We start from the raw sequence: 12,006 nt of genomic DNA, 5'->3' as shown, positions 1-12,006 counted from the left end.
TTTCTTCTTCTCACTTCTATCCTGCTGCGGAGTCCAAAGGAGAGAGCAAGCTGCTGATATGGGGGAGGAAACCTCTGACAGAACAACCTGTTTGGGATCAAATCAGAAGCAACTGGCTGGAGCAGGGACCAAGCTTCCCAGTGCTTGTTCAGGTTTGCTATGAACACAGAAACAATGGTGCAAATGCACTCTTCACCAGTGACTCCTGAAATTTTAGCTGTCTCACACCTCTCCCCAGTGTGTCAAGGGGTGGGGGCAGAGTTGGGACTATGGTCTGGAGCTGTTACTGCCCAAACAGAGGAGACAATAGTGCTGCTGGATCTGGATCTGCCTCAATATAAAGCTGCTTGGATCTCGACCTTTAGCAGGTGTTTATTTCCATTGTCACAGTAAGAGCTGGCTACTTTTGCTCTTCTTCCCCAGGGATTTTATACTGCCCAGGAAATTTGAGCTTTCCCTCAAAGACTGCTTTCCCTGTATACTGAAACAGATACCATTTCACACCCAGAATGCGCACAATTTGTCTCCTTTTAGTTCATGATGTCCAAGTGAGTTCTTGTTCTTCAATCTTCTTCCAATCCCTTTACAGCTCCCAGAGACTGGTTCTGGATAGATGGTGCTTCTTAAGCCAGCAAGCCAATGTTTTAAGGTGGGAAATGTAGCCAATAATGGTTTTATCTCTAATAATAAATGGCCAGAACCCAGGTCCACAGGGAGGCAGCAAAACAATTTATTGTGTACAATAGCGACCTCACAGCTACAGGCATGATGGAGTAAAACATTAAACTGAAGAAACAGGACATTGCTGTTTATAAATGGGTAAGTGGTGTTTCTAATCATGTTGTTACTTATAACAGTCCTACTAAACTGAAAAGCAGATTAATTTAGCAATGTATACTATCAGTAAAATGCTATTAAAGCTCTTCTTTGAGAGCAGCCCTTGGGGGTGCTGGTGGGTGAGAGGCTGGACATGACCCAGCCATGTGCACTGGGAGCCCAGAACCCCCCCGTGTCCTGGGCTGCATCCAAAGCAGTGTGGGCAGCAGGGGAGGGAGGGGATTCTGTCCCTCTGCTCTGCTCTGCTGAGACCCCACCTGTAGTGCCTCCAGCTCTGGGGTCCCCAGCACAGGGAGGACATGGACCTGTTGGAGTGAGTCCAGAGGAGGCCACCAAGATGATCAGAGGGATGGAGCATCTCTGCTATGAGGAAAGGCTGAGAAAACTGTTTGGCCTGGAAAAGAGAAGGCCTGGGGATGACATATTTGCAGCCTTTCAGTACCTGAAGGGAGCCTACCAGGAACATGGAGAAGGACTTTTTGCAAGGGCCTGTAGTGACAGGACAAGGGGGAATGGCTTCATACTGAGAGTAGGTTTGGATTATATACACAGAAGAAATTCTTTCCTGTGAGGGTGGTGAGGCACTGGAACAGGTGTGCCAGAGGCATTGTGGCTGCTCCATCCCTGGAAGTGTTCAAGGCCAGGTTGGATGGAGCTCTGAGCAACCTGGTCCAGTGGAAGGTGTCCTTGCCCACGGCAGGGGGGTTGGAGCGAGGTGACCTTAAAGGTCCCTTTCAATCCAGGCCATTCTGTGATTCTGTGATTTAAGCATCACTAAAACATGACAAACTAGAGAAGCAGTGGGACTGAACCATGGCCAGACAGCACTATCTTCTCCCTATCTCACAAATCAAGCTGTAAGCTGAAACAGACATTCAAGACAGAATCTTCAAAGTAGGGTTTAAATCTTCATGCACCTGCTCTCAACCAAAATGCAGCTTGGGCTGCTTCCTACCACATCTCCTCCCTCTCCTGAAAGTCTGGTCTTTAATTTTCAGTTGTTTAGTAGTATGTCACATAATCTGTCTTCTAGACACAATACTCTTAATTAGTGTATGAGAATCCACTTGATAAACTAATGTTCTCTTAAGAAAAAAAAACAAATCACAAAACAAGCAATGAGTTGGCTCACATTGGAGCTGTCTGCTGCATTGTACAAAGTGCCTGCTTCACTGGACAACTAATCCAAAGTAATCCTCTTTTGAGATCACCAATTCACCATCTGATTTGTACTCTGATTTGCACTGGGAATGCCTGCTGCTGCAAATTATTCCAAAGTGGCAGATTAGATTATTTTTCACTGCCCACACTTTGATCTCCGGAAACTGAGAGACAGCACAGCCTTTCCAACAGCTGATGAAATAAAACTGAAAAAATAAGATCCACACATTTTTATAAAGACTCCTACTGGGAATAAACCTAAAATAAACATCCTATTTTGGCAGTCATACCTCAACTATCTGTGAAGGGAAGGTTCACAGATTAAAAGCTTTGCTTTTAGCTTTTCCATTATCCTATCCTCCAGCTTCCCATTTCCTCTTTTTACCTAATGACTCATGATTCTGTCAGCCTCTTCAACTAATGCCTAGGTATACTTTCTCTTCTTTTACTCCTACAGGTCTTGTTGCTGGAAGAATGCTGACCTGCTGAATGCACTGGACTTTGATACAGGAAACCTGGTTTGGGTTTATCTTTCTGTTTCAGGGCAGCTCTTCGATCTGTGGTGTCTCACTTAACCAGTTTCTGGCTTGATTCCCCTTCTGTAAAGCAAAGACAACAATCTGGCCACTCCTTCATCTCAAAATTTTGTTGTATTTATTATTTAGGCTACAGGGTCTCTATGGTAGGACAGGCTTCTTGCTGTTTTCCTGTACATGTGAATACATGTGTATGGTAGGTTTGGTATATAAGATGATGTGGGTTGGGTCTTTTTCACTTTTTATACTTGCTTCGTATTCTTAATGAAATATTTCCCCTCCAAAACTGCCCTTTCATTAAATAATTCCAGCAGTTAGAGACTAAGGTGAAAAAAATATCAAGTATCATGAGTTAAAATAAGACTGCAGATTCTAGGACCTTCTTCATAGTTGTACATGCCATTTCAAAATCAAGAATGTATAATGCCAAAATAAGTCACTGTGGAAGGAAGTTTCGTCATCTTATTTTTTTTTTTCTCATCAGTTACACAGATTAAGAAGTTAACATTAACTGAGTCCATAAGATAAATCAAGACTACAACCCGGGAGACAAAAGAGCAGAAATATTTTCAGATTTCAGAAAGTTTTGGATTCAGGGCCATGACACTTTGCCATATCTACTGAATACACAGAGTGCTGGTCCCCACTTGCATTTCTGGTTGATGTACAGCAATAGTATTAACAGTCATTTGAAAAACATTGGCATTACTAATTAGCTGGAGGCTGATTTTATGAAGGCTGTCAGATTTTTTAGATAGCTGTATGATATATCCAGCAGAACTGATAATTGGCAAGAGGCTATTAACAACATTTCTCTCTTCCATGCCTGCCAAAATAGATTGTAACTTCCAAACAGCAAGTGTTCCAATGCATATAAACAAAAGCAAACCCACTTCCCATCACAGGCCTAGCTGCTTCTGCAGTGAATCTGACTGAAATGGATGTTTTCATAATGCACCCAAGATTTGATAGACACAGATTTCCACAGGCAACCACAGAACACCCTTTGCGTTGCTTTTAATGAAGCTGCAGTTTTCATTCTTAGCTACATCTTGTTGCCTGAGCAACAATGGCTTGGATTTGGCTTTCTTTGTTTTTCAATTCTACCTAAATTAAAAGGGGGGGGGAAATCAGCATGGAAGTCAGCAAAAAGCGCTGTGATTTTCTAGCCCCATGTCCCTTAGATTCACTGCCTACCCAAAACGTGCCCCAACAGAAATCAGTAAGAAATTAAATGGTACTTCCTGCATGGTTTTAAAGGCACAGGTTTTCATCTGCAGCATCCATAACTTATGGCATATGTTGGTTCTAACAATGAAGTTACTTGCCTGGGAAAATTGAAAAAATTGAAAAGTTGAACTGAGAAATCGAAAAAAATAAGAAAGGCAGGAAGGTGAAGAGGGGAAAAGTGGCCAGCAGGGGGGCCTGGGAGGCTCTCTACCATGCAGCAGCTGGCTATGATGAAGCCAAGGATGCCTTTTTGTCATATAATCTTCCTTTAGTTCTAAATCCCAGTTCTTACTGGCCCAGCACTCATCACAGTCACGTCGATGGATCTGCAGTGGCTGGAAGAAGGGGCCCCTCTGGTGATGTTACCTGGCCAGTGGGAACTGAAATGAGTGGCATAAACAAGCTTCACGTAGATTCCCAAGCAGTTCTCCAGTGGCAGGAGCCTTTCATCCGCTTAGACAGGAGTCGAACTGACAGGCTAAAGACAACCACAGTCTGCGCTGTGGTTTTGCTTTGTAAATCTTATTTTTCAGGGCTTGTATACCAGAACCACGTTGTCATGCCTGGGTTGTTCACAATGAAGACAGGAGCTGAAATCTGAGCAGAAGAACTGTTTCTCTTTTTTCTTTCTTTTTCTAGAGGAGAGAGTTCAAATGCAGATTTTCTGAAAGTGTCTGTTTAACATAACATGCTGTTTGGAAATTGGGCACTTATACCCCAACGAAAATTTTGCAGAGAAAGCTTTCTCCTGAGAAACATGTTAAGCTTCATGTTCCCTTTCCCATCAGAATAAATTCATTGTACAGAAAGAAAATCAGCCGCACTCAAGTGAACGGCTTGTTATAGCCTATGAATTTCCACTGTGCCTTAAAAACAAGTAACAAACATAAAGTGCATTTCCTACAGTGCTCATTGCTGGATAGAATTCATGCCAATTACAGGGTTATGTTAACATCTCTGGGAAAGCATCAATGTTGAAAGTTGAGAAACGCTTTCATTTTGCTAAATATTAGCTCACATTTTTCACACTTTAGATAAAGGAAATAACAGTTTGACATCTAGTTTCTGTTACATTAACCCTATCCAACCCTATTCTAGTATTAAGTCTTGACATGGTACTAAAGCAAAATCATGTAACAAAATTGGAAAAACATCTCAAGAAGTGCATATTGTAAAAATATATACAAATAAAATATCTAATATATATCAATATGTATATAATACCTAAAAATCAAAGAACAAGCTACATCTAAAAGCATTTTAAAACTAGAATGAAGAACAGCAACTTTAGCAGACATGGTCAGACAAGCAATGACTGCTTAAGATTTCAACTTTAGTTTAAATTCCTTTTATTAAATACATTTTCCCCTGCTCAGCTATTGGTTTATTGCTGATTTTTATTACAAGCCTCTCTTCAGTGATGCACTTTTGAAATCTCACTGCTTCTGAACATGCACATTCCCCATACATGAATCATCTCACAGCAGGACAAGCCTAATCCTTATTCTTCTGCATGAAAGCACAGTGCCAAGCCAGAACATTCGGGGGACACAATGGAAGGGCAGCCACCACCAATATCAGCACACAGTATATTGCTTATCTTCCTCCACACATTTTCTTGCTTTAGGCAACTCACTGACATGCCAAAATATGGCTTTATAGCCAAGAATTTACTTGTGAACAATGCATTTTATGAATAGTAATAGTACTGGTTTAGGTCAAATAACAGTTGTGCTTACTCTCCAACTAAAGTTGATCCTGAGTGGATCCTGATCCCTAGGAGTGAAGGAAAATGGCTCTGAAGCCCAATTTCCCTTTGGTCCCCCGGAGCTCCATGCTCTGTCAGCCACCCTCTGCTACTAAAAGAAAAAAAAAGCACAACACAAGTTTTCCATCTACCACAGTGGTAGCCAGGGAGTTTGGGAAAGGTAAGAAACCCTCGTTTTTGCAGGAGACTGACACCAGAGGGCATTTCAAACCCTCGAGCCCATGCCATGGGGATACCCCTCCTGGCCCATGTCACTGCTGTCCTGGCTGTGGGTGGCACAGGAGCCCAGCGCACCCACCTGACGCCTTCCTGCCTCTCCTGGGACCCCCAAAAAGCTCATGATCAACAAGCCAGAAGGAAGATGAGATTGCCAGGTCCCAGGGCTATGTGCAAACTGCTAAGAAAGGGAGGGCAAAGGTCCAGTCCCTAGACTGCAGCTTGTCCACCCTGATTCCTTTTTATAGCAGAGTTGTCTTGAAGACACCAGTTGGAGCATCCGAAAGCGCACTAGGGAGTGAGCTTCACCCCAGCCCCAGGCTATCAGAAACCCAGTGCTTGTTTCTCTTTTCCTTAGAAGTATCCGTGTATCCTGGGCTGCATGGGGGAGGCAGCAGCCTCCCTTCCAGTCCCATGCTGATTCCTTGTGGATGACCACTTGGCTCCTTTCCGCAAGTAGTAAGTAAGAAGTAATATAAGTAATATAAATAAGTAATAATAAGTAATAAGGATGTGCTGCAGGACACAGGACAGCAGTTTTGGTTGGGTAGCACTCTGGATAGAGCGGATTGAAGAGCATGTGCATCCAGGGACATGGGCTATCTATAAGGGGCTATCTTGCAACAGAAGGACAGAGAGGGTGTGAGTTGATACAGGCTCTCTTAGTCCCCTGTGTGCAATAAGGACAACTGCTGCACTCTCAAACAAGGTGCTCAGCTGACCTCTGAGCCCAGGTGTCCACTCTGACAGGTCACACAGCATCTAAGTATCTGCCAGAGGTGCAGTCAAGACACTCAGTTGTGATTAAGACCTTGACTATGAGCTGCTTGGGACACAAGGGTCAGTGGGATTCAGAAATGGGGGGACTGCCATTGGAAGCATACCTTAAAAAAATCACATTCCTCATCAAATAAACAGGTAAAATCTTACTGAAAGAAATAATCAGAGAATCACAGAAGATGCTGATTTGGAAGGGCCCCATCAGGATCATCAAGTCCAATTCCTGGCCCTGCACAAGACCATCCTCAAGAATCACACCATGAACCTGAGAGCATTGTCCAAACACTTCTTGAACTCTGTCAGGCTTGGTGCTGTGACCACTGCCCTGGGGAGCCTGTTCAGTGCCCAACCACCCTCTGGGTGAAGAACCTTTTCCTGATATCTAACCTAAGCCTCCCTGACTCAGCTTCTGCCATTCCCTTGGGGCCTACTGCTGCACACCAGACAAAAGTGATCAGTGTCTGCCCTTCCTCTTCCCCTCAAGAGGAAGTTGTAACTGCAGTGAGGTCTCCCCTCAGTCTCCTCCAGGCTGAACAGACCAAGTGACCTCAGCCACTCCTCATATGGCTTCCCCTCCAGCCCCTTCACCATCCTCGTGGCCCTCCCTTGGATGCTCTCTAATGGCTTAATGTCTTTTTTTATATTGTGATGCCCAAAACTGCACACAGTAATCAAGATATTTTCTTTCTTACATGTCTCAAAACTTTTATAAATATAGAATTATTACAATTTCCTTTTACCAGCTATGTAGAAAAGCACATGCAACTCTTCACACTACAAACATGGATTTTTTTTTTTATGTTACCATTTCCATTGCTTATTTATATTCCATATAAACTGGGCCAAGAGAGGCTCTGCAGAGATCTGCACAAGAGTCATTAAAATTTGTCTTGTGACATCAAGTCAGATCCGTCGCTTTATCACACCTTTGTTCTACACAGGTGCTTCCCAACAGCATCTCCTCTTCTGTATCTAGATGGAGCAGATGAAGATATTACCCACCCACCCTTTTTGCTTCCAGATATTTCTGCTGGCATAGCAGAGGTTGTACACACACACATCAAATTAATTCCAGCAAAAGCCTACCCAAACTAATTTAATCCATCCTCATTAGCTTACTGCAGTGAAGCCAAAGCAGAGGCCCTGGAACGATGAACAGCCATCAGACAGCCTAACACTGGTCAGTGAAATACAACATTGGGAGATGACAAAAGATTCCTCTTTCTTTAAGAAAAGAGAAAAACCCAAAAAACTTGAACAAAACATAGGACACCCGCTATGTCCTTGGAAAGTAACCACCCCACCATCCCAGCCTCCTGCAGCACACAGACCAGGGCAAGAGACCAAGGGCTGAGAACTGTGTGGAAACTCAAACTTCTCATAAAGGACTGAGATTTTGATTTTTTGGAGAGGGGCAAAAGGGCAGAGAAAAGAAGTCCCTCCCTCAGCTCTGGTTTCCAGAAAGCTCAAGAGCTCTCAAACCACCTCACCTTGACCTCTGGGAATAAAACCACCCAGGATGGCAGCCAGCACTGCGAACTCCAGGGCATTGGGTCTTTGGTTTGGCTAATCCAGGGCACGGCTGCTATGGACCAATGCTTTGCATGCCATGGGATTATGACTGGCAAAGCTTAAAGACAGTTAGCCTAGTAAAATTTTGCTCTAAGGTTTGAAACTAGCCTAGCTACTTCTAAGCACATTCCTCAGAGAAATGGCTAGTTCCCAATTTAAATTATAAAAACATATACGAAAATTTGAAGGTATGAAACTTTTTTGTCTGTCATAGGACAGGTTTGGTGTGTTAGTACTCCCTTCCTCAGTTTCACCAGTTCATTCCTTTGAGGAGTCCAGCAAGGCTTGTATGCACCTTGTTTCTATGTTAGTGCATGGTGTGAGATGTATTAGAATTACCATCTTTTCTGTTAACCTCAGAAGTAGGACTATTGGAGCCTCTGGAAAAGTTTGATTTCTGATAAGAGGACTGCATGGAAAAGGGTTCAAAGCTGAGAAAAACATATGTGAAGGGAACGTGATTTTTCTGTGAGAACAGCAAATTCTTGTTGCATTAATGATGACAATTATGAGGACAGACAGAAAATGTTGGCGAGCTAAGGTACTCAGAGACAGTAAAATGCAGAATGATCCAGCATTAATGAAAGAGGCAGTACTTCCATTACTATATTTCTATTTGACAAAATTTTCATGGCTTATTTTGCAATAATCATAATTAATGTATGAATTATAATTTTGCATATTCAGTGTTGGCTCAGGCTCCTGCTCATGTCTAGCTGCCTCCTGAACATCAATGCAGCCTGCATTATATTATGTAAGTGATTCAAAATTACTCAAGATTCTTAATGTATCACATTTTCCTGTAAACAATGGAAGTCATACGAGGCATACAAATGAACTGGACTGAACCACACTAAAGCTGCAGCTATGCCACGTTAACAGCCTTGTTAAAATCCAGTGAGCTGGGTCTCCAGCGTGCAGATTTCAGCAAGCAATCTTTGAATGTGGCATCAAATTGTAGTGAAAGGATGCTGTGGTTTCCCTTCAAGTAAAGCTTTCCCTCTTTACCTTCCATGTTACTGGAGTTGAGATTGAGGTAAGCTATTCCTCTTTGTTTGTGTTTGACCCATCTGTATTTTGCAAGTAACACAGGAGACCTGGAGCCTGCAAAGAGAACTGCAGTGCCAGTGACCCATCTGCTGAAGCCAAAGGTGATTTGCCCACGCGAATGTTCCACAAGATGCCTCAAGGAGAGACTCGGAATTACTTCAGAGTCATATGAAATAACTACACACATCTTTTGCAAGCTCACAGTTGATGACATCATCAGCATTATCAACTACCATCTCCTTTAAGTCTTAAAAGTGGCAACAGCTGCCAGTGTGCTTTGTCCCAGCACTGACTGGAGCAGAATGCCCTGGGAGCACACTTTGGGTACCCATGGACACTCCTGAAGGTTCATGTGTGCAGCAGCCAACAGGATACACATGCAGTGCAAGCAGTGCGTCCTACTCAGAGGAAAGGGTTTCTGTGCATGGTAGGAGGTTAGAGGTGCCTGGAAACATCTGTGCCAAAAGCTGAGGAGTCTGTAGCCTTCTGGCACCTTCAGCTTTACATGGCAGCTGAGGATCACCTTTTTTTGAATGCAGGGAGAATTCGGCTATGTGCATCTTTTTTACAGGACTGCAGAGCACTGAAGTTGGAAAGCACCTCTGGAGTTTGCCTGGGACAAGCCCCAGCTCAGAGCAGGGCACTTCAGTGCCTTGAGCCCTTTTAGCTAAAACCTGTTTGTTGTCTGCCTTATACTTTGATCCTTCTTTCCACTTTCACAGTGCCTCCTTCCCCTGTTGTCAGCACAAATACAAGTGCAGCTGCCTGCTCAACTGAAATGATGAATGTACCCAAGTTCAAACTACACTTCACCATATGCAAGCAATTTTAAACCATCGTGTCTCTGATGTGGCTCACAGCAGCTGCACCAATGCTTATGCTGACAAGATAGGAGGCAGCTCAAGGCCAGGAAAGAGAAGTCAAGAGCCCGGCAGGCTGGGCCAAATCTTTCTGTGGCATGTCAAACGCTGTCGTTCAAAGTGCCTATGCCTTTGACAGGAGTCACAGTTTGAGGTTGCTTAATTTTATGCAAATACTTACAATGATACCAATTCAGGCAAGGCTACAGCTGCAGAAATGTGAAATTGCCTTGCACTGGCATCGATTTTCCCAATTTCTGAGCCTGTTGCAGCCACACTGCCTGCAGGGCAATGTTTGAATCCCAGTCAGCCCCTCGACCACGGTAAAGCTGATCTGGTGAACTCCCTGGCTCACTCCATATCCTGGAGAGACACCACCAAGGCAGTCTGAGCCCACATAACCAACCTTAGGAACAGCTTGCAGCATACATTTCCCGAAGCCCACACCAAACCTACAGGTCTACATGACTGCAAGGCTCATTACCCACAGAGAAGACCTGGGTAAGCGTGGGAATGGCCGAGCACGGCACTGCTCCTCAGCCACCCGTAATTATAATGGCTTTTGGAGAAATGAAACCTGTAAGTGGAGTGAACTAAACGGATAAAGTATCATTTGCAGAGATGGTTGGAAAGCACGAGTTAGTTTTATCTGCTTTGCAGCAAAGATACAGGCTGCCACAGGAGACATTTAGGTTTGTCTGACTCTCCAGGTCCAGGCCAGCTAACATGTATATAAAACATCAGATGAGACTTCTTTGGGTATGGGCAAGAGCTCAGCTACCAAACAAACACGTGCTTCAACTCTCCTGTAACAAGCAAGCCCTGGCAAGAAGTAAAGTATGTGAAATGCACTACTTTTTCTCATTTAATAGTGTTGGCACAAGAGTCAGGAAGTTTTCCACCTGCTGACCATGTATGACCAAGCTGCTCAATGTATTACAAACGGTCGAAAAATTCATCTATACCATGTAAAAATGCCCCCTGACATCTACAATCAGTCCTAAACAGCCAGCTGGTCATGATAATCTGCAAAAACCAAGACACTCAGGCTTCATTATTGCATCTTCCAAGTCTGAGAAAGGTGGCAGAGAGCACACTGGGAGTGAGAATTAATCTTCAGACTTTCTGTGTGGCATCAGGCAAGCTTCAAACTTGTATCCTGCTTACACCCCAGCAACATAAAGTTAACAACAGTTACTTGGTGACCTCACCAGGGTAGACTTCTGGACTAAATGCCCAACACAAAATAACTTTCAAAAGCCTCACTATTGGTCCCTGAACATCTGGTGAGAATATGGAGATTAGCCAAGCAACTCCTTAGACAGGTGAACAAGGAAGTTGTACAGTTACCAGTTTCTTGGAAGAAGAAAAAAAAATGAAAATTTCTTTGCAAAACAGACACACATTTAACTTCAATAACAGAAATGTACATTCTTCTTTACTTAAAATATATACCTATTAAATTAATTTAGATAGGAATTTAAGTACAAAAAAGTTTATTTCACTTATTCCTTTAGGAAGATACTTTGATGCATCAAGTTTTGTAGATTTTTCTGAAAAAAAAAACAAAAACAGTTCTAAAAAAATTCACTTTTTAAAGAAAACTATAAGCTAGTACAATTATTCCTTCCTTTCATCCTACCTTCCTAAAACACCAGCAACTAAACACTTAGATGATGGTGATTACTGAGGGAGGGAAAAGACACTTACCTATCTTATATGGAGCACACTGTAGCAAAAAGGTAAGTTAAGTTCTGTCTATAAATCATTACATTACAGAATATAAACTAAACAGGCAGTTGCTGCTTCTTGACAAGGCAACTTTCATGGTGATCCCAATGGAATTTTACCCTGATTAATTACTTGCCAGATTCATTCACAGACAAGTTTAGGCAGCATGGAGTCAAAGGAGAGAGTGAGGAATGCAGTGTTTTGGCATAAAAACAAGCGCTTCTTAAAGGCAAAGTATCTTTTCTGTAATTATAACATTGAACTT

Source organism: Neopelma chrysocephalum, unplaced genomic scaffold (genome assembly GCF_003984885.1).
Source record: "Neopelma chrysocephalum unplaced genomic scaffold, ASM398488v2 Primary Assembly neopelma1_60, whole genome shotgun sequence".
NCBI classification, from domain to species: Eukaryota; Metazoa; Chordata; class Aves; order Passeriformes; family Pipridae; genus Neopelma; species Neopelma chrysocephalum.
The sequence above is the reverse complement of the archived record's forward strand: the minus strand, read 5'-3'. Positions refer to the sequence as shown.